Raw genomic sequence first — 23400 nt, 5'->3', positions numbered from 1 at the left:
TTTTCTCTGAATACTGTGTGGGTGCCTCAGTTTCCCCTATGCATTTCTCAAGGATCTAGATGGTGGGATAAGGGGGTGTGATTGTTGTAGAGCCCTAGAGGGCCAGTGTGATGCTGTCTGCACAGAGAATGGCCGAAACCCTGTCTCCGGGCACCTGATGGCCTGGGCCGCTCTCCTGCAAGGTGCCAACTGAAGGTGTTGGAGAACAAAGAGATCAGGTGGCCTCCTAATGCCTGGAAAAGAGAGAGAGGCCAGAGGAGGGAGTGTCAGTGCCTGTGCGGACTTCAGGGAAGTGCATGGTGTGGAAGGGGATGCTGTGATGCTTTGGAACTACTCCATACAAAGCCAGTCAGGACTCTGGGGGAGCCTCCTCTCTCTGAGCGTACTGTCTCCAGGACAAGAAGCTCACACCTTCCTGGGTCTGACCTTGGAGCATTCAGCCCTTTCCACACTGTGCACTTTCTGCAGCGAGTGTGCCCAGGCAGGTCCTGGGGCAACCAGAGGTCCCTGCACCCCAACTCTGCAGTCAGACGTGACTCTCAGCCAGCTGGTAAAATAGAAGGTTTGTTAGACAACAGGAACACAGTTTAAACAGAGCTTGTAGGTACAGAAAATGACCCCTCAGTCAGGTCCATCTTGGGGGGTGGGGAGCCCAGAACCAAGTTCTGGGCCTCTCCCCATTTCCCCAGCCAGCTCCAAACTGACACTCCCTCCTCTGGCCTTTGTGTCTCTTCTGGACAAGGAGGCCACCTGATCTCTTTGTCCCCAACACCGTCAGTTGGCACCTTGCAGGGGAAACTGAGGCACCCACACAGTATTCAGAGAAAACATTAAGAACATTCCCAATTTGGCACAACAGGTGTAACAAAATTTAATACCGTATATTGAAGCAGGCAAGTGCTGCTTCTCACTTTCCACTTTTAATTGACCCTTGTAATCTTGTGGTTCCGATGCGTTGTAGCTTCATTTTATATCGGCTTACAGGGCGAGAGCGGGGGGCTGGACCACCATTTTGGGCACCACCAAAAATTATACAAACCTGCCGCCTATGGGATTAGAGTCAGTATCGACTTTACAATGGTGCCGTGGCACCAGGGCCACCCTGCATCTCACTGCAGACACAGTGCTCAGAATTAAGCAATGTTCTCAAGGCTATTGTACTCAGTACTAGTTTTCAGTTGCCAGCTACATGCTTCAGCCAGGCCACTTTCTCACTAGGCTATATCCTGAATATTGTGACTGGGAATGAGGTGGGGGCAGGGAGTGTAGCGGATGCAAATTCGAGGTGAATATTATCTTGTCAATACTGTCCTGGGTTTATGATGCTTTATGCCATGGACTGAAGCAAAGTGGCTGGTGAATAACCAGGAATCTGGTTAATAATTATCTAAATTCAGCTTTCTTCTTTCTCTCTCTGTGAATTATCACTAATTCAAAATAGTGTGCAAGTTGACTGGATAATGGTAATAGAATAATCTCTTGTTAAAACATTGTAAACCATACTACCTGGTTTTTATATTAAACACCTACTATACATAATACAATAAATCTGACAAACAAAACCTAGGAAAATTTTATTCTTTCTGCGTCTTATTTACAGTTTTACAGTAATCTCTTGCTTCAGAATGCCTCAAGGGTCACCCATACAGTTTGCAATAGGAATCAACATGTGGCTTGGCAGCTGACTCTTTACTGATTCCTGAACAGCTGGTAACTCAATATTAACCTGACATAGATACTATATGCAGAAGCACAACCCTGTATATATGGGGAGGGGGTGATTATTGACCTTTGTGCATATGTAATAATAGTTTTTGGTGTTTGTAAGACAAGGTATAATAATGAACTTTGTAAAAGTTCCTGTTTGGTGTGAGAGATGTTACTTATACCTAAATGCACTCCCCTTCCCCACACCCAGCCCTATGCATGCTGGCTAGGGAATATCACTACTGTAGTGTCAGCTTTTAAGAGAGCTTCACATGCAGAGCCGTCACTAGGGATTTTTGGCACATAAGGCAAGGAACAGAGGCAGCATGTCCGGCTCTTCCCTATTAGAGGGAAGGATCCACCAACGAATTTCTGCAAAAGAGCCGTATCATAGAATCTCAGGGTTGGAAGGGACCTCAGGAGGTCATCTAGTCCAACCCCCAAATGCGCCGCCCCTCTCCATTGAAGACGACCAGCGGCATTTCGGCAACGAGTACCACAGTCCCTCTCAGAGGGAAGGACTTGCTGCCGAATTGCCGCTGAAGGAGAGACTTTCTGAGCCCCTCACTTTCCGTGCCCGAGGCAAGTGCCTCACTCGCCTTGCCCTCGTTACGGCAATAGTCACATGCACCCCTTCTAGTATTACGGTAAGTTAAAACAAGCTACAGTACATTGGGACATTAATGCTCTATTACAGTGTTTGCAGTAGCATATTAACAGCTATAACACTGAACAGACTAGTTAGGGACGGCTTTAGGAAGTTTGGGGCCCACCCAATTCAAACATTTTCGGCGGGGCCCCAGCAGGGATGACTTTAAAAAAAAGGAAAAAAAGGTGGGAAAAAAAAGCCTTTAAAAGTTCTGATTTAAGGGATGTGCCAGAATATGTATTTCTGGTACCAATAGGGTTACTATATTTCCAGATTTAAAAATTCCTCCCGGACAGCAATTTAAGAACCAAAAAGTCTGACATGTCCGGGAAAATATGGCTGTATGTTAACACTACCTACAGTTCTTTTTTAAAAAGATGGGACTGAACTAGAAATGACTCTGCTTCACACGTGTGGGTCCCCGCCACTCCCTGGGAGTGTGCTAGGGTGACCAGATGTCCCGATTTTATAGAGACAGTCCCAATCTTGGGGTTTTTTTCTTATATAGGATCCTATTAACCTCCACCCCATCCTGATTTTTCACACTTGCTGTCTGGTCACCCTCGGGTGTGCACATGGGTACCAGCTGCTCTCTTCTCCCATCATTGAAGCAGGTGTGCAGGGTTACTGCCCAGGGAATTGCAGGGCACCAGTGGACATGGGGCTGGCTGCAGGCAGGGCAAGGGGTGCAGCAATGGCTGGAGACAGGGGTGGGTGGGGTGGGGTGGGCTGGCTGGCTTCAAGCAGGGCCATAGGGGGGTGTGGCATAGATTGGCAGTGCTGAAGACAGAGGAGTGCAGGAATGGCTGGCTTCAGGCAGGGGGGGTGCAGCAGGGGTTGGCTGGAGACAGGGCAGGGGGTGCGGGTACAGGGGGTACAGACCACCCGGTATGGTACGTGCTCCCTCCTCCTCCTCCCTCCCCCACCAGAGTAGCAGCAGCCACCTGGGGCTCCCCTGCTTCCACAGCCCTGGCCATGTACACAGCTGCCGGAGCCCTGGAGGAGCGGTGGGGCTCCAGTGGCTATTTCAAGGGCTGGGGCGATAGAAGCAACGGGAGCCACAGACTTTTTAAGTAGCCCACAGATCCCCACAGCCCTACCCCAGGGCTCCAGCAGTGTGGCTGTGGTGGCAATTTAAAGCGCCCCCAGGCCCTTTAAATTGTCCCCTGGAGAAGCCGGGCCACCCCGCTACAGTGCACTGACTCTTGCCAATACACCGAACCAGGGCTTGGGCGCGGGACCCTCTTAGGGGCAGGGCCCGATTCAGGGGAATTGGTTGAATTAGCCTAAAGCCGACCCTGCCAGTATATCCAGGACATTAGTAGCACACTTTTCCCCCAGCAGTACCTAGTAGTTGCACTGTCATCTCCCATAGCTACTTAGGTTGCAGCTTTATTGTTAAACCTAAATTGGGAAGAAAGACGACTGATTCAGAACTTCTTTAATGGTTACTTTATCGCTAAAGGGTGTAGTGGGGTGTAGACTTGGAGAGAGGAAGGTTTCTATGATGTAGGCAAGATCAAGTATTTTATCCAAAACCAGAATACGAATGGCGCTGGTCTTCTTGGTGTCTGACCTTGAGCTATTGTCAAAAGTTTGAGGGTGACTCGTCTCCTTCCTCATATTTTGGTCGAGGATTCCATTGAAAAAGGGATTGGCCTCAAATACCTGGTTGTAGGACTCTGCCGCGGTGTAGTGTTCATCTTGGGTTGCCCGGTCCTAATTATAGTAAAGCATGTACTTTAGTCTTTGTAATTATCTGTTATAACTCGGTAGCTTTTTATGAAGGCAGGAGTAAAATAAAAGTAGCTGCAATAGTTTCATACTTAACTAACACTGAAAATGTACATAATTTAAATCAGACTCCTAATCTTAATTTTTGCTTAATAAATAAATCCATAAGAAAACTATGTTGGGAAACTGCTATAGGGAAGTGCACTTCTCCTATATAGGTCATAAGGATCCTATCTGTCTGAAACTGGCTGCTCTTTCTTTCTTTGATCTGCAGAGTGACTGATGCTTTTCAGACATCAGTTGTGGGTACAGAAGGGTTTCATTGCATCTTCTCTCTTGGCACCAGCTACTGTTCTCCCTTCTTGTTGTATTGATAGTGGGTGGGTGTATCTCACCTTTCTTTAAAATCATATATGCTAGGGACAGTCTTGTCCTCTTCTCCTCTCCTGATGTCAGTGTAGATGCAGGCAGTGCAAAGTGTACTACAGTCAGATAGTATCTCAAATGCAAAGCTGCATTTCAATGATCTGAGGTTTGAAGAACAATGTGGAACTAGCTGTTTTAGGGGATGTCTCGATTTCATTCCTGTAGTAACATAACTGGTGATAGGAAAGCAGGGAGAGAGAGAGGTGTGTGCTCTGCAAGGCTGCTGGCCACGGGGCCAATGGGTGTGGGTGGGCTGGGTAGGATCACGGGAGTCACGTCTCAGGGATCTGCCCCACTCCCCAGCACTGCTCCAGCTCTGAGCTGTCTCCACTGCCTGGGACCTGTGGGGCCCCACCTGCCTCCCTGGGGGAAGAGCCACTTGGGACCGGTGCAGAGGCTGGGCCAGTCTCAGCCACTCACAGGGGACAGTCGGGGAGGGGGGAGGCTCAGCTGGGTCCTGAGAGAGCCTGGCCCGGGTAGGCTCTGCTCCTGCTCCAGCCTGGCTGCTTCCACCACTCCCAAGAGGCCAGAGTTCTCCTGCCCCAGGACTAGCTCTGGCTGCGCTGCCATCTCAGCCTCGCAGCCACAGTCACCTCCCATCAGGGCCGGCTACTGTGGCTGGGGCCTAGGGTGTGGGAGAGTAGGTCTCTAGGGGGTCTGGGTAGGTGCTGGGCACTGGGGGGGTGGGGAGATCTATGTGTTGGGGGGCTGTCAGTGGGGGAGATCTGTGTGTGTGTGGGCGCTGGGAAGTGAGGGGGGTCTGTGCGGGGCACTGTGCAGTTGTGGTGGGGGGGCACTGGTCAGTGAGAGGATCTGTGGGGGGGTTCTGAGTGGGTGGGGGAGTGATCTGGGAGTGCACTGGGCAGGGGGGTTTGTGGGGGTCTCTGGGTGGTGCAGCACTGGGCGAAGGGAGTCAGAGGGGTGCTAGGCAGGGGGTTTGTGGGGGTCTCTGGGTGGTGCGGCACTGGGCGTAGGGAGTCAGAGGGGTGCAGGGCAGGGGGTTTGTGGGGGTCTCTGGGTGGTGCGGCACTGGGCGTAGGGAGTCGGAGGGGTACAGGGCAGGGGGTTTGTGGGGGTCTCTGGGTGGTGCGGCGCTGGGCGAAGGGAGTCGGAGGGGTGCAAGGCAGGGGGTTTGTGGGGGTCTCTGGGGGGTGCGGCACTGGGCGTAGGGAGTCGGAGGGGTGCTGGGCAGGGGGGTTGTGGGGGTCTCTGGGGGGTGCGGCTCTCGGCGTAGGGAGTCGGAGGGGTGCTGGGCAGGTGGTTTGTGGGGGTCTCTGGGGGGTGCGGCGCTGGGCGTAGGGAGTCGGAGGGGTGCTGGGCAGGGGGTTTGTGGGGGTCTCTGGGTGGTGCGGCGCTGGGCGTAGGGAACCGGAGGGGTGCTGGGCAGGGAGTTTGTGGGGGTCTCTGGGTGGTGCGGTGCTGGGCGTAGGGAGCAGGAGGGGTGCTGGGCAGGGGGTTTGTGGGGGTCTCTGGGTGATGCGGCACTGGGCGTAGGGAGACGGAGGGGTGCTGGGCAGGGGGTTGGTGGGGGTCTCTGGTTGGTGCGGCGCTGGGCGTAGGGAGTCAGAGGGGTACAGGGCAGGGGGTTTGTGGGGGTCTCTGGGTGCTGCGGCTCTGGGCGTACGGAGCCGGAGGGGCGCCGGGCAGGGGGTTTGTGGGGGTCTCTGGGTGTTGCGGCGCTGGGCGTAGGGAGTCAGAGGGGTACAGGGCAGGGGGTTTGTGGGGGTCTCTGGGGGGTGCAGCACTGGGCATAGGGAGCCGGAGGGGTGCTGGGCAGTGGGTTTGTGGGGGTCTCTGGATGGTGTGGCACTGTGCGTATAGGGAGGCGGAGGGGTGCTGGGCAGGGGCTTTGTGGGGGTCTCTGGGTGGTGTGGCACTGGGCGTAGGGAGTCGGAGGGGTGCTGGGCAGGGGGTTTGTGGGGGTCTCTGGGTGGTGCGGCGCTGGGCGTAGGGAGTCGGAGGGGTGCTGGGCAGGGGGTTTGTGGGGGTCTCTGGGTGGTGCGGCACTGGGCGTAGGGAGCCGGAGGGGTGCTGGGCAGGGGGTTTGTGGGGGTCAAGGTGTGGTGTGGCACTGGGCGTAGGGAGTCGGAGGGGTGCTGGGCAGGGGGTTTGCGGGAGTCTCTGGGGGGTGCGGCGCTGGGCGTAGGGAGTCGGAGGGGTGCCGGGCAGGGGGTTTGTGGGGGTCTGTGGGTGGTGTGGCGCTGGGCGTAGGGAGTCGGAGGGGTGCTGGGCAGGGGGTTTGTGGGGGTCTCTGGGTGGTGTGGCGCTGGGCGTAGGGAGCCGGAGGGGTGCTGGGCAGGGGGTTTGTGGGGGTCTGTGGGTGGTGTGTCACTGGGCGTAGGGAGCCGGAGGGGTGCTGGGCAGGGGGTTGGTGGGGGTGTCTGGGTGGTGCGGCACTGGGCGTAGGGAGTCAGAGGGGTGCAGGGCAGGGGGTTTGTGGGGGTCTCTGGGTGGTGTGGCACTGGGCATAGGGAGTTGGAGGGGTGCTGGGCAGGGGGTTTGTGGGGGTCTCTGGGTGGGTGCGGCACTGGGCGTAGGGAGTCAGAGGGGTGCAGGGCAGGGGGTTTGTGGGGGTCTCAGGATGGTGTGGCACTGTGCGTATAGGGAGGCGGAGGGGTGCTGGGCAGGGGCTTTGTGGGGATCTCTGGGTGATGCGGCACTGGGCGTAGGGAGTCGGAGGGGTGCTGGGCAGGGGGTTTGTGGGGGTCTCTGGGTGGTGCGGCACTGGGTGTAGAGCGTCAGAGGGGTGCTGGGCGGGAGTTTGTGGGTGTCTCTGGGGGGTGCGGCGCTGGGCGTAGGGAGTCGGAGGGGTGCTGGGTAGGGGGTTGGTGGGGGTTGTTGTCAGAGCGGTACCGGTGTGGTGCTCTGCTGTCTCCTTGTTGATATCACTCGGCTGCGTGTGTGAGTCCCTCTGTGTGCTGCCCCAGCTCTGCAGAAGCTGACACAGCAGACCCGACGAGAATCCCCAATGACCACAGAGTCCAGTAAGATGCAAAGCCACATCGGGCTAGGTTTATTGCGACCTCGGACACAATTGCAGTTCCCTGTAGGTTTCTTAGCCTAACTCAGGGCATACTACGAGAAAGTGCCTCTTGGCAAGGACCCGGCTTAGTGGCGGGACTTTCCACTCCCCCTACGGCCGGACAAAGGCACCTCCCCAGGGATGCATTCTTATACACCGATACAAACAAGTTACACATCACACCTGACGTATTGAGGTGCAACCTCTCTACGTAGCAAGTTACAACCCCTCTACGTATTAAGGCACCGCCTTCTACCTTGTACATGTTGGTTCGATCAAAACAACTCTATCCATCATTTTACCCTTTTGCCCCTGTCATTGGGATGGGTCGGCCTGTCCTCCTGTTATCTATGGAATGTTTCAGTATAGTGTGTTCTAGTGCTGTGTTTATGCTAGGTGAATATATGTTTATGCAGCATCAGCCCTTTTTGTGCCAGCTTCTGTGAACCAAGCCGGCCTCTGGCTCACAGCTTAACTTTGCTTTTTGTTAGCAAAGTCTTGTTCATTACTTCAGTTCAGGCCTCAGGCCTCATACTAGACCTTTATCAGGGCCTGCACTTACTACATTCCCCCGCTTTTTGTCTTTTTATGGGGAGGATGTTTACCCATCGTCCCGGAAAAGCATAATGTACGGACTAAAGATAACCCAGTGGGCTAAACACTGTTATGTGGTTACCTTATTTTACCATCCATACACTCATGCCCCATCTGCCTGTTTAGTTTGCACATTCCCTCGTACGACCATTAGGCAGATTTTATTATTCAATTATTTTAGTCCCTTATGTTGGGCCTGGGAATGTTAGGCCCGGGACCATGGATACATGGGGGTCAGTAGCCTCTCTGGTGTTTTATTGAGGGCCTCGTGAGACCATACAAATGTAAATGTAAATGTAAAATATAAAGGTAGTATTATGATTGAGCCTTAGAGGCACTCCCAAATAATTAATATATATAAATTATATGGTTATAGCATATATATTTGTAGCATGTATGGGCATATATGTATAGTATGTATGTGTACATATGACACCACCTTACATTCAAGCATAACCATGTTTTTCCAATTTGCTGGTGTACTGTGGCCCTTTTACTTTGGTGACACAGATAGACACACACCCCTATTAGGGCAATTTCAGTGACTATCTCTCTCATTATTAGTAGTAGGCTGAGTGTTTTAAACTACTGGGATGGGGCTTGTGATAGTGTGTCCCACAGTGCTGTGTATATGAGAAGTAAAATAAAAATTTGGAGTAGTGACACTACCACTGAGGCCTTTATATATAAATATATTGTAATTAGTTACTACACAGTACTGTCCATTCATGTTATAGGTTATCCTTAAAGCTGGTTGCCACCCTCCGGTCAGCCCCACTGGGCAGGAATCAGAAGTGGGCAGCCTCTCCGCTCCACTGGCTGATGTAGATCCAGTTGCCTTCCATGGATGCTGTTTTCCAGATAACCTACTGAATGGACAGTAACCAATTTATGAAATATTGCTGTGTCAGGATTTAATATTGGTACCCAGACACTGAACAAGATTGTTTTTGAATAACATGTGCCTCAGTTAGGATGCAGTGTAACTGACCCAAATTATGACTGGTACTAACAGGCAATTTGTTTACCCAATTTGTAGTTACTATGTAACTTAGTTTTTTTTACCAATTTGTTTTTTCCTTGTCTTCATGTTGTTTGCTGCCATTCGTTTGTTGATTTGTACCTGTGTGTTGGTTAAACAGTTTAGCAGGGTAATACACATTGTACATGTTGTACAGCAATCATACAATACAGCAACAATACAGTAGTACAATAATAGTACAGTAGTACAGCAATAATACAGCAGTACAGTGATAATACAGTAGTGCAGCAATAATACAGCAGTACAATGATAATACAATAGTACAGCAATCATACAGTTGTTTTTACACAATAACCAAGTTGAAATTAAATGACAGTTTTTCTGGTCCAGCTAGTGGTTTTTAGCTGATTGTTAAATTAATTGTCCATATATTGTAGATAGAGGTGTAATTGACCAGTCTCTTATTTATAAAACACTTCATTTTTCTTTTCTTGATGCTTGGGGGTTTCTTCACTGTATACAGATATGAACTGGTGTCTTCATGGTGTGATATGTTTTGGCATCTTTGATCTGTTGGATGCAACTTAAACAACTTTTGTTAGTTAACAATAAAGTTTTTTTTTGTTTGTTTGTTTGTTTTCAGTAACCCAAACTTAATACACAGTTTTAACTTACTTTGTTTACAATGTAATAAGAACAATGTAATAGGGACCGAGCCTTTTATAACACAAGCTATACTTTTGCAATTATTGTATAGACATTCATTTTCATTTGGGGTGCATTACTAATATTTAATACTAAATGTAATGCTTAATGGCTACAATAAATGTTCACAATCTTCCATAAGAAGGTATATTACTTTCCTTTGCTGAACACTTTGTTTCAGCAAAAGAGTTAGTAACATAATTTTAACAAGCTTTTTAGAGTTAATTTGCATGTGATACCAACTTCATTCTTATTAACTGTTTAGAAGCACAAACCTTAACAACCATTGCTTCCCATTAACATAACATAACAAAAGAAAAGCATATAAAATTAAACCAACTATAAAATTAAACCAAAATAAATTTTAACTACAAATACATGCAAATACTTTGAGGGTATTTGAGGGTATACTTTCATGATGCTCTGTTATGTTTGGGAGCCAAATGTGGAAACCTGTTGAAATTGTTTGGTTAGCTTTATGCATAAATTATTATTTTAAAACATTTTGGTTATGACATTCTTATAACTATATTTAAAAGTGCAAACAAGTCTATAAAAAGCCCAAACAAGAAATTAACATTTGTTAATATTATCTTTACCTTAATGTTGAGGTTTTCCCTTACATTTTTATTTTGAATAACAAATTTAAAAAAAAACTTAAAAAAAACAAAACTGTTATTGATAAAAAAGAATTCTTTTTGTTTGCAATTGCATTATTTGTTGAGGCAGAAATATATGTACATATATTTGTAACTGAAACCTTTTTTGAACTTTGCACAAAAATTGGTGCTAATACTACTATTTTACCCCAACCATGATTTTAAAATAGTGTGGTACCACATGTTATATATATTTTTGAAAGGGTATAAAATTGACTTTTGTTGCAACAAAATAAAAATAATTAAAAAAAAAAAATAGTCACGTGACACACACAACATAGACACAAAACACACACATGACATACAGGACAAACTTACAATTAAAACAAATGGCGCCAGAATTCTATTCATAACTATACAAAATAACATAACAGGTTTGTGGGGGTCTCTGGGGGGTGCGGCACTGGGCGTAGGGAGTCGGAGGGGTGCTGGGCAGGGGTTTGTGGGGGTCTCTGGGTGGTGCGGGCGCTGGGCGTAGGGAGTCGGAGGGGTGCTGGGCAGGGGGTTTGTGGGGGTCTCTGGGTGGTGCGGCACTGGGCGTAGGGAGCCTGAGGGGTGCTGGGCAGGGGGTTGGTGGGGTCTCTGGGTGGTGTGGCACTGGGCGTAGGGAGTCAGAGGGGTACAGGGCAGGGGGTTGGTGGGGTCTCTGGGTGGTGCGGCGCTGGGCGTAGGGAGTCGGAGGGGTGCTGGGCAGGGGGTTTGTGGGGGTCTCTGGGTGGTGTGGCGCTGGGCGTAGGGAGCCGGAGGGGTGCTGGGCAGGGGGTTTGTGGGGGTCTCTGGGTGGTGCGGCACTGGGCGTAGGGAGGCGGAGGGGTGCTGGGCAGGGGGTTGGGGGGAGTCTCTGGGTGGTGTGGCACTGGGCGTAGGGAGTCGGTGGGGTGCGGGGCAGGGGGTTTGCGGGAGTCTCTGGGGGGTGCGGCGCTGGGCGTAGGGAGCCGGAGGGGTGCTGGGCAGGGGGTTTGTGGGGGTCTCTGGGTGGTGTGGCACTGGGCGTAGGAGTCGGAGGGGTGCTGGGCAGGGGGTTTGCGGGAGTCTCTGGGGGGGTGCGGCGCTGGGCGTAGGGAGTCGGAGGGGTGCCGGGCAGGGGTTTGTGGGGGTCTGTGGGTGGTGTGGCGCTGGGCGTAGGGAGTCGGAGGGGTGCTGGGCAGGGGGTTTGGGGGTCTCTGGGTGGTGAGGCGCTGGGCGTAGGGAGCCGGAGGGGTGCTGGGCAGGGGGTTTGTGGGGGTCTGTGGGTGGTGTGGCACTGGGCGTAGGGAGCCGGAGGGGTGCTGGGCAGGGGGTTGGTGGGGGTGTCTGGGTGGTGCGGCACTGGGCGTAGGGAGTCAGAGGGGTGCAGGGCAGGGGGTTTGTGGGGGTCTCTGGGTGGTGTGGCACTGGGCGTAGGGAGCCGGAGGGGTGCTGGGCAGGGGCTTTGTGGGGGTATCTGGGTGGTGTGGCACTGGGCATAGGGAGTTGGAGGGGTGCTGGGCAGGGGGTTTGTGGGGGTCTCTGGGTGGTGCGGCACTGGGCGTAGGGAGTCAGAGGGGTGCAGGGCAGGGGGTTTGTGGGGGTCTCTGGATGGTGTAGCACTGTGCGTATAGGGAGGCGGAGGGGTGCTGGGCAGGGGCTTTGTGGGGGTCTCTGGGTGATGCGGCACTGGGCGTAGGGAGTCGGAGGGGTGCTCGGCAGGGGGTTTGTGGGGGTCTCTGGGTGGTGCGGCACTGGGTGTCGAGCGTCAGAGGGGTGCTGGGCAGTGGGTCTGTGGGTGTCTCTGGGGGTGCGGCGCTGGGCGTAGGGAGTCGGAGGGGTGCTGGGTAGGGGGTTGGTGGGGGTCTCTGGGTGGTGCGGCACTGGGCGTAGGGAGTCGGAGGGGTGCTGGGCAGGGGGTCTGTGGGGGTCTCTGGGTGGTGCAGCACTGGCCGTATGGAGTCGGAGGGGTGCTGGGCAGGGGGTTTGTGGGGGTCTCTGGGTGGTGAGGCACTGGGCGTAGGGAGACGGAGGGTGCTGGGCAGGGGGTTGGCGGGGGTCTCTGGGTGGTGCACTGGGCGTAGGGAGTCGGAGGGGTGCTGGGCAGGAGCTTTGTGGGGGTCTCTGGGTGGTGCGGCGCTGGGCGTAGGGAGTCGGAGGGATGCTGGGCAGGGGGTTGGCGTGGGTCTCTGGGTGGTGCTCTGGGGGTAGGGAGTCGGAGGGGTGCTGGGCAGGAGCTTTGTGGGGGTCTCTGGGTGGTGCGGCGCTGGGCGTAGGGAGTCGGAGGGGTGCTGGGCAGGGGGGTTTGTGGGGGTCTCTGGGTGGTGCGGCACTGGGCATAGGGAGCCGGAGGGGTGCTGGGCAGGGGATTTGTGGGGGTCTCTGGGTGGTGCAGCGCTGGGCGTAGGGAGCCAGAGGGGTGCCGGGCAGGGGGTTTGTGGGGGTCTCTGGGTGGTGCGGCACTGTCCGTAGGGAGTCGGAGGGGAGCCGGGCAGGGGGTTTGTGGGGGTCTCTGGGTGGTGCGGCACTGTGCGTAGGGAGCCGGAGGGGTGCTGGGCAGGAGGTTTGTGGGGGTCTCTGGGTGGTGCGGCGCTGGGCGTAGGGAGTCGGAGGGTTGCTGGGCAGGGGGTTGGCGGGGGTCTCTGGGTGGTGCGGCGCTGGCGTAGGGAGTCGGAGGGGTGCTGGGCAGGGGTTTGTGGGGGTCTCTGGGTGGTGCGGCACTGGGCGTAGGGAGCCTGAGGGGTGCTGGGCAGGGGGTTGGTGGGGTCTCTGGGTGGTGTGGCACTGGGCGTAGGGAGTCAGAGGGGTGCCGGGCAGGGGGTTTGTGGGGGTCTCTGGGTGGTGCGGCGCTGGGCGTAGGGAGTCGGAGGGGTGCTAGGCAGGGGGTTTGTGGGGGTCTCTGGGTGGTGCGGCACTGGGCGTAGGGAGCCTGAGGCGTGCTGGGCAGGGGGTTTGTGGGGGTCTCTGGGTGGTGCGGCACTGGGTGTAGAGCGTCAGAGGGGTGCTGGGCGGGGAGTTTGTGGGTGTCTCTGGGGGGTGCGGCGCTGGGCGTAGGGAGTCGGAGGGGTGCTGGGTAGGGGGTTGGTGGGGGTCTCTGGGTGGTGCGGCACTGGGCGTAGGGAGACGTAGGGGTGCTGGGCAGGGGGTTTGTGGGGGTCTCTGGGTGGTGCAGCACTGGCCGTATGGAGTCGGAGGGGTGCTGGGCAGGGGGTTTGTGGGGGTCTCTGGGTGGTGTGGCACTGGGCGTAGGGAGTCGGAGGGGTGCTGGGCAGGGGGTTGGCGGGGGTCTCTGGGTGGTGCACTGGGCGTAGGGAGTCGGAGGGGTGCTGGGCAGGAGGTTTGTGGGGGTCTCTGGGTGGTGCGGCGCTGGGCGTAGGGAGTCGGAGGGATGCTGGGCAGGGGGTTGGCGTGGGTCTCTGGGTGGTGCACTGGGCGTAGGGAGTCGGAGGGGTGCTGGGCAGGAGCTTTGTGGGGGTCTCTGGGTGGTGCGGCGCTGGGCGTAGGGAGTCGGAGGGGTGCTGGGCAGGGGATTTGTGGGGGTCTCTGGGTGGTGCGGCGCTGGGCGTAGGGAGACAGAGGGGTGCCGGGCAGGGGGTTTGTGGGGGTCTCTGGGTGGTGCGGCACTGGGCGTAGGGAGTCGGAGGGGCGCCGGGCAGGGGGTTTGAGGGGGTCTCTGGGTGGTGCGGCACTGTGCGTAGGGAGCCGGAGGGGTGCTGGGCAGGAGGTTTGTGGGGGTCTCTGGGTGGTGCGGCGCTGGGCGTAGGGAGTCGGAGGGATGCTGGGCAGGGGGTTGGCGGGGGTCTCTCGGTGGTGCGGCGCTGGGCGGAGGGAGTCGGAGGGGTGCTGGGCAGGGGGTTTGTGGGGGTCTCTGGGTGGTGCGGCACTGGGCATAGGGAGCCTGAGGGGTGCTGGGCAGGGGGTTGGTGGGGTCTCTGGGTGGTGTGGCACTGGGCGTAGGGAGTCAGAGGGGTGCTGGGCAGGGGGTTTGTGGGGGTCTCTGGGTGGTGCGGCTCTGGGCGTAGGGAGTCGGAGGGGTGCTAGGCAGGGGGTTTGTGGGGGTCTCTGGGTGGTGTGGCGCTGGGCGTAGGGAGCCGGAGGGGTGCTGGGCAGGGGGTTTGTGGGGGTCTCTGGGTGGTGCGGCACTGGGCGTAGGGAGTCGGAGGGGTGCTGGGCAGGGGGTTTGCGGGGGTCTCTGGGTGGTGTGGCACTGTGCGTAGGGAGCCAGAGGGGTGCTGGGCAGGGGGTTTGTGGGGGTCTCTGGGTGGTGCGGCGCTGGGCGTAGGGAGTCAGAGGGTTGCTGGGCAGGGGGTTGGTGGGGGTCTCTGGGTGGTGTGGCACTGGGCGTAGGGAGTCGGAGGGGTGCCGGGTAGGGGGTTTGTGGGGGTGTCTGGGTGGTGCGGCGCTGGGCGTAGGGAGTCAGAGGGGTGCTGGGCAGGGGGTAGCATGGTGCAGCGTGGGCCCACCCCCAAGGGGAAGAAGCACAATGGCAGTGCAGGGCTGGGCTGGACAGGATGGGTCTGGCAGCTCCCGGTTTGTAAACAGGGCCCTTGTACTGGGCTGGGTGGAGTGGGGCTGTCCCTGCCGTGCCATGACTCATCTCCCATTGCCCCCAGTCAGCCCCTCGCTCTGAGGACTCTGCCCCCATGTCCCCATTTCCCCCATGGGGACCCACAAATATGTTTAGCACCGGGCCCACAACAGGTTAATCTGGCCCTGTTTGTGGTGCAGGCTCTGGGAGGGAGTTGGGGGTGCAGGAGGGTTGCAGGCTATGGGAAGTTTGAGTGAGGGGTGCAGGCTCTCACCTGGGGCAGGGGATTGGGGTGCAGGAGGGGGTGCGGACACGCGGCTCTGGGATGGAGTTGGGGGGCGGGAGGGTTGCAGGCTATGGGGAGTTTGAGTGAGGGGTGCAGGCTCTGAGCTGGGGCAGGGGATTGGGGTACAGGAGGGGGTGTGGACACGCGGCTCTGGGAGGGAGTTGGGGGTGCAGGAGGGTTGCAGGCTATGGGGAGTTTGAGTGAGGGGTGCAGGCTCTGAGCTGGGGCAGGGGATTGGGGTACAGGAGGGGGTGTGGACACGCGGCTCTGGGAGGGAGTTGGGGGTGCAGGAGGGTTGCAGGCTATGGGGAGTTTGAGTGAGGGATGCAGGCTCTGAGCTGGGGCAGGGGATTGGGGTACAGGGGGGTACAGACATGTGGGCTCTGGGAGGGAGTTAGCAGCTCAGCACGTTGTAGAAGAGAAAGGAGCTGCAGGGATTTCATAGAGACATAGAAAATGACAGCAGACACTTTTCCATAGTCACAATGTGAGAGGCAGAGTGGGAGGGAGGGAGGGAGGGGGCGTCTGTACGGTATTTCCCCGCATTCAGGCTCCCGGCTGGAGCAGTAACAGCCCCGCAGCACTTGTACAGGATCGAGAGGAGCCGCGGTGTCTGGGCTTTGACAGTCTGGGAATTGGGCTGCCGGTGCCTTTAAGCCCCAGCCCCAGGAACCCGCCCCCTGCTCCGGGGCTGACACGCGGCAGAACTGAAAACAGCCTCTGCCCCCCCCCACAACCCCGCCCCCCCCAGATCTGCGAGCCCAGCAGGGGGCTCATCCCGAGGGGCCCCTGTCCCCCCCCACCCCCTCCCTAAAGGGGGGTTTGTCCCCGCACAGGGTCTGGCAGCGTCTCCCCCCCCCCTTAACCCCGGCTCCCACCCCCCACCCCCGATTTCCCCCCTTCAGCCTCTCTCCTGCCGCTGCCTACAGCAGCTTGACCCCCCCTGGCCAGTCAATTTCTGCCCCCCGCTCAGACCCTGGCAGCCCCCCCGCTGCGATTTGCCCCCTTGAGCCTTTTAAACGCCCCCAAAGAGCAGGCAGCAAATCGTGAGTAGCAGTGAGGGCAGAGAGAGGGCAGTGGCGACAGCGGAGGTTACTGGGCATGCTCAGTTCGGCCGCGCATGCTCAGTGCAGCCAAAGTAGCGAATCGGGAGCGGTTCATGTTACACCGGCCGTTAGGGCCGTTGGAGCGCGGCGCGCGGGGGGGGGGAGCCGGGGGAGGAGTCACGTGACGGGTCCGGCCGTTAGGGCCATTGGAGCGCGGCGCGCGGGGGGGGGGGCGGAGCCGGAGGAGGAGTCACGTGACGGGTCCGGCCGTTAGGGCCGTTGGAGCGCGGCGCGGGGGGGGGGAGCCGGGGGAGGAGTCACGTGACGGGTCCGGCCGTTAGGGCCGTTGGAGCGCGGCGCGCGGGGGGGGGGAGCCGGGGGAGGAGTCACGTGACGGGTCCGGCCGTTAGGGCCGTTGGAGCGCGGCGCGCGGGGGGGGGGGGGAGCCGGGGGGGGAGTCACGTGACGGGTCCGGCCGTTAGGGCCGTTGGAGCCCGGCGCGCGGGGGGGGGGAGCCGGGGGAGGGGGCACGTGACGGGTCCGGCCGTTAGGGCCGTGGGGGCGCGGCGCGCGGGGGGGGGGGGGGAGCCGGGGGAGGAGTCACGTGACGGGTCCGGCCGTTAGGGCCGTTGGAGCGCGGCGCGCGGGGGGGGGAGCCGGGGGAGGGGTCACGTGACGGGTCCGGCCGTTAGGGCCGTTGGAGCGCGGCGCGCGGGGGGGGGGAGCCGGGGGCGGAGTCACGTGACGGTTGCGGCCGTTAGGGCCGTTGGAGCGCGGCGCGCGGGGGGGGGGGGGCCCGGGGGAGGGGTCACGTGACGGGTCCGGCCGTTAGGGCCGTTGGAGTGCGGCGCGCGGGGGGGGGGAGCCGGAGGAGGAGTCACGTGACGGGTCCGGCCGTTAGGGCCGTTGGAGCGCGGCGCGCGGGGGGGGGAGCCGGAGGAGGAGTCACGTGACGGGTCCGGCCGTTAGGGCCGTTGGAGCGCGGCGCGTGGGGGGGGGAGCCGGGGGAGGAGTCACGTGACGGGTCCGGCCGTTAGGGCCGTTGGAGCGCGGCGCGCGGGGGGGGGAGCCGGAGGAGGAGTCACGTGACGGGTCCGGCCGTTAGGGCCGTTGGAGCGCGGCGCGCGCCGGGGGGGGGGAGCCGGAGGAGGAGTCACGTGACGGGTCCGGCCGTTAGGGCCGTTGGAGCGCGGCGCGCGCCGGGGGGCTGTGAGGCGGCGCTGCCCCCTCCGTTGGGGGCGGGGTTCTCCACAGCCCCACCCCTTATTCCCCCTCCCTCCCCCCACTCCGGGCCCCTCCTGCTGCTCCCGGTCCTGCCCCGGCCACGGGCAGCACGGGGCTCCCCCCCCGGGCAGGGGGCGAACCGGGCCCGGCCCCTCCCCCCCAGCTGGAGCGTGTCCGCCCCACGTGGGACCTGCCCCTCCCCCTCCCGTGGGGCCTGCGCTGGGGGCGGGGCCCCTCATTAGCCCCGACCTGCCCGGGGGGAGGGGCAGCCCCTGGGCCGGAGCTGGCGGGGACCGAGCTCAGAGACCCCAGCCCGGGGGGGAGACGGGACCGGGGGGGGGGACACAGGACTGGGGAGAAAGGAGGAGAAGGGGGCAGATGGGATGGGGGGGGAGATGAGATGGGACCGGGGGGAGGAGGGGAGATGGGACTGGGGGTGCGGAAGGCGGAAGACGGGGCGGGGACATGAGGAGGATGGGGGCATTTTAATAATTTGTGGAGGTCCCGGGGTGTTTGGGGGAGATGAGGAGGATGTTCCCTTTTGAGATAAAAACTAAGAAATCCAGGACTAGCAAATTCTTTGAGAAATCTGGTGTTTAGACCTTGTATTTTAAGCAGGGGGGTTCTGAGTTCCTGGGATGGTTTTTGTTGGCAGGAAGCAACATGGTTTGGTCTGTGATTGTACCAAAGGGGGGAGAGGGTTGTTTGTACAGGAAGAGAGAAGACTGAAGGTCGCCGATGAGGATGGGATTTGAACCCACGCGTGCAGAGCACAATGGATAAGCAGCATCACCGTAACCACTCGGCCACCTCATCGGAGCTGTTAGGGAAGGGACGGGAGGAGAAATCCAAGGCCAGCAGAGGTAGGGCCAATAAGGAGTTTTTAAATACTAAGCGGAAGCAGGGTCTGAGTGAGCTCCCCCCTCCCATCTAGTGAGGAGCTGGGGGAAGACGTCAGGAACAGACCGTGTTTGCACAGACCCCCCTGCTCCGCCCAGCTCCGCAGCAGGGTGGGGCGGCTGTGCCAAACGGAGCAGTTTTGGCTGGTGCTGGGTTACAAATCACACGAGTGCAATGAAATGTTGTTCTCCTTCCTGGATGAGTCAAGGGCAGCACAGGGGACCAGGAACCCGGGGAACATTTCAATCCTTAACACCACAAAACAGAGAAACGCTCCCGAGTCTCTCCCAGGGAATTAACATTTCTTCGCAGAAAGCTAAAGGTTCTAACAGAAAGGAGTGAAACCAAATGGCCACCCAACATACCTAGTCCGGCCTGCTTGAGGGGCTAGGTGGGTGAGGAATAGCTTTTAATGGGCTGCATAGACGTGATTTGAGGGCATCACCCTAAACCAGTGGTCCCCAAACTTTTCACCCTGTCCCCTCTTATCTGTGTTCGTGGCCCCTCGGCAGCCACAGTCGAGAACTGGGGCTGGGGGTGGGACCGGGACCGTGGCTTGCTGCAGAGAGGGATGTGGAGGGGGTAAGGAGGGTCAAGGCGGGGCCAGGAGCCTGGGGGCAGAGTGGTGCTCCCTCCCTGCTCTCCATGGGGGCTGGCTGGGGCCCTGAGCTGCCCCCATGAATGTCCCCCTGTGCCCCCCTAGGAGGCAGGCCCCACTGCCCTAAACTGAACCCTACTGGCTAAGCAGGGGCTAGTGATGGCAAAGCCCCACCCTTTCTGCTGCGGCCCCACCCTCTTCCATCCCTTCCCACCTTCCCCCCCACAGCCCCAGCCACTAGGGGACAATGTGGAAGCGCTTGAAGCCCCAAACCACTTCTGCCACCAAGAGGAGGCCTGGAGCCCCTCTCCCCCAGGGCCTTATGGCATTAGCTGTATTGGTGGGGAGGGAGCGCAGTGGCAGGGCACATGCTTTGCACATCTGCTTTAGTGTAATAATTCTGCCCATGAACTGTTCTAAGATTGTCACTGCTTTCAGGCAGGGCTCCCTGACATTTATGTATTGATGGGATCTTATCTAGCTGGGAAACCTAAGATGTTTATACCACAATCAGCTACATGGTCAATGGCCGTTCAGTGCCATACACAGGATATCAAGAGCCCTGGGACAATTTTGGGAAAGGAGTTTTATGAATATTTTTAACAGGTTCCCCCCACCCAGATATTGCGATAAAACCCGCAGTAAGTTCATCTTGAAAATGGTTATTAATGTGGGGCCTCTAAAGTGAGAGGCAGGTGCTGAGAAGCAGACTCATGCCACTGCAATATCTGAACCGTGGTAAGCAGGGGAGTGGTGTGGAGGGTCCCCGGGGACACGGAGCAGCTGAAGTCCCTCAGAGTTAGGGGAACTAGGCAATGCGCAGTGACAGGGTTCACCCCCTGCCCAGATGGGGCTGAGGGAATCAGCATCGACTGGGGGCTGAGGGCTGGGATGGGGCTGCATGGGCAGTAGAACGGGAGGCAGGTTGGGATCGAGGAACCCGGGGAATATTTCAGTCCTTAACAACACAAAACAGAGAAACGCTCCCGAATCTCTCCCAGGGAATTACAATTTCTGTGCAGGCAGCAAAGAGTCCTGTGGCACCTTATAGACTAACAGATGTATTGGAGCATGAGCTTTCGTGGGTGAGTACCCACTTCGTCAGATGCATTCCTTGGATGTGCAGAAAGCTAAAAGTTTTAACAGAAAGGAGTGAAACCAAATGGCCAGACGATGGCGCCAGCAGCCTAGGAACGAAAAGCCCCAGGATTTGTGTGTGCGCCTGGGCCCTGGAAAGGGATTTGGTTCCACTCACTGCATTGCTGTGGCTGGGAACATCCCAGGAATGAGCCAGGTCAATGACCATGACACCGGGTGTGAGGAGGCTTTAATCTGATTCCAACGGAATAATGTTTTCACACCTGAGTTATAAGCGGCAGCTTCCCAAGGGCAGTTCCAACTGGTTCCTCCCAGAGACGGGTGATCGGGGAACAGGGAATCTCTCTGGCTCCCACGGTCAGTTCTCCAGGCTTTCTCCCTCCCCCACACTGTCTCAGGCCCCCACTACTAATGAACTAATGGATATAAACTGGCCATCAAGAAGCTTAACCTTGAAATTAGGTGAAGGTTTCTAACCACCAGAGGAGTGAAGTTCTGGAACAGCCTCCCAAGGGGAGCAGTGGGGCAAAAACCCAAACTGGCTTCAAGACGGAGCTTGATACGTTTATGGACGGGGTGCAGGAGGTTGAGCCAGATGATCACGATGGTCCCTTCTGCCCTTAAAGGCTCTGAGTCCAAAATGGAGAGGGAGGTAAAGGAAACATTTAAAAAAAATAAACCAAACATTGTAATGCCAGGATGACTCCAGCAGCTCACTGTATAGTCCCGCCCCTTTCTTCCTCCACTGGGTGTTGAATGACCTGCTGGGATGTGGGACATTCATTCTCCCGTTCCACTGATAAACTGATACAACGGGACTGAAATTAAACCAATTCCCAGCCAAGAAAAGGGCACAGCCCTGCATTGGCTGGGAATCGAACCCGGGTCAACTGCTTGGAAGGCAGCTCTGCTCACCACTATACCACCAGTGCATCTGGCAGGAGGGTGTCTCCCAGGTGCCACTTATGCCAAGGGACTCACCCCACAGAGCTCAGCAGCTGGCCAGACAGGCTGGAGGCAGCCTGTGAGCAGAGACAAGTTCCTAGAGTAACTGATAGATGGGGACATGCAGGGCCGGCTCCAGGCACCAGCGAAGGAAGCAGCTGCTTGGAGCGGCCAATGGAAAGGGGCGGCAGGTCCGGGTCTTCGGTGGCGGGTCTCTCAGTCCCTCTCTTCCCCTCTGAGCTGTCGCTGAAGAGGAAGAGAGGGACCGAAGGACCCGCCACCGAATTACCGCCGAAGAATGAAGCGGCACGTTTTAGCTGCTGCTGAAGTGCTGCCAATCGGCTTTATTTATTTTTTCCCGGTTCCCTACTTGGGGCTGCAAAAAAGCTGGAGCCGGCCCTGGGGACACGAGCTCTACATCCCAGCCTGCGGTAGCTCCAACCCCATCTCTGCCCCCAGAGAAGGGAAATGAAAATCGCTGACCATAATGACAAATTTCACCCTGTTGTCAGATGCCACTGGTGTGGTGATCTGCTCTTGTTCGCTGTTGATAACAGTCGGCTGCATGTGTGCTGCCCCGGCTCTGCAGATCGCTGGCACAGCAGAGCCAGAGAGAACCCCCAATGACCACAGACTCTGATAAGGGACGAAGGCACCTGGCCAGGTTTATTGTCAAACGAAGCACGGTAATAGTTCCCCGCAGACTCTGCAGGACATACTATCAATATGTGCCCCCGACAATGGACCAGCTCAGTCAGTGGCGGGACTCTCCACTGCCCCCTAGGCCAGACAAAGACACCGCCCCAGGGGTGCATTCTTATACACAGGGACAAACAAGTTACACATCACTTTCTCAAAGTATCTGTTGCTCTGAACCGCATGTAGTGGTGATGTGTGAACCCCAAAGACATCAAACATGAAGGAAAAACACAAGGCCAGTTTTGGGGAGGATTCCAGAGCCAGGCCTGAGGGTTAAACAGCTGGGCTCAAACGGAACAGGGGCCGCGGCACCTGTAAACATAACTGGTTGCAAAATTTAAATTAAATTAAGAAACCAAACCAAACCGAAAAACCAACCCAGAAAAGCTCCCATCACACATCCATCACCATTGTAGATTTTGACATCTCCTGGCTGATGTGACATCTTTGCTTTGCAAACAAGAGACCTGGAGAAGTCTGTGGTTGTTGCCTCCTAACTAGGTAAAAGGTTACACATCCTGTCTCAAGTAATTTTCCTCTTAATAGATTTAAAATTTATCAAGATAAATTCCATTTGAAATAGAAATAATTACAGTCTATCCTGGGTCTCTATTCTCACACATGCTAGTTCTCTCACCCGTTCCCCCACTCTAATTCCTTTGGAGTGAGGGTTTAATTTCAGGATTAGCCTCCATTTCCTGTATAGTAGGAGGGGGCAGGGAGAGAACTAGAAGATAACCTGAATTATCTTGTAACACTGAAAGTTATCACATAATCAGCCTCTTCCATGATACTAATTAACTTCACGTTTAATTTCATTGTCGCTGGTACCAACTTATTCAATAATTACAACATATAAACCCATAGGGCAGTTTTCTCTTAATTCCTATTTCCACCCAGTGAGCTTTGTGTGAAGACACATTCTACAATAACCTAGGAGCCTTCCATTTCTGTGAGTTCATTTCTCCCTGGGGCTTCTCCCAGAAGTGTGGGGGGAAGGGGTCTCGCACGACGTGGGAAGGCTGCATCATGAGAAAAACCACCTGTGCTCTATTTTCACACTTGCTAATCCCCTCATTCCCTCATTGGCTACCATCATTTGCCCAGCATTGAAGTGCTTCTTGTCCAACAAGGCAGCCAGATTGGGACCCATGGGCATGGAATGGCTCTGAAGCAATCAGCTGTTTCTCTCTGTGCTTCATGAAACTTTGGATACAAATGGTAAAAGATGGTTGTGCCCAATTTAATCATGGCGTCCTCCAGGAGTGTGACCAATGCCACTTAACTAGGGAGCAGGTTCTAAAGATAGTTTACCTGGGCCACAGGTCACCACAGCTTCCATCTCTGGGGTGAAAATCAACCACCACTACCTGCAACTTCTACCTGAGTTCCTGTCACACCTTTGACGTTACTTGGAGTAATTTGACACTTCTCTGGTGTAGAATTCTTCAGCAACCGCACAACAGATCAGTAGCGATAGTGAGGTACAACTCCCCCAACTATGATCTTTTATCTGGTGGCACAAATTTAAGTTAGGGACTAAATTCAGGTGCGACTTAGAATCCCTGTAAGACACCAAATGTCAGGTCTCTATTAAAAATATCTTTCTGCAGCTATATCACATTCAACAGGGATTTCATTTTCTACACATT

The 23400-nt window shown here is 56.2% G+C and overlaps 1 non-coding gene and 1 pseudogene across 1 annotated transcript; both read right to left on the bottom strand.

Moving 5' to 3' along the window:
- LOC123356694 overlaps positions 1-23400 on the bottom strand; it is a 125830-nt pseudogene that overhangs the window by 70440 nt on the left and 31990 nt on the right.
- TRNAG-UCC lies at positions 20965-21036 on the bottom strand. The gene has a single exon. It is a non-coding gene; the product is annotated as a tRNA-Gly (tRNA).

Source organism: Mauremys mutica, chromosome 26 (assembly GCF_020497125.1).
Source record: "Mauremys mutica isolate MM-2020 ecotype Southern chromosome 26, ASM2049712v1, whole genome shotgun sequence".
Taxonomy (NCBI): Eukaryota; Metazoa; Chordata; order Testudines; family Geoemydidae; genus Mauremys; species Mauremys mutica.
Note: the sequence above shows the minus strand (reverse complement) of the source record. Positions and strands in the feature narration are given on the sequence as shown.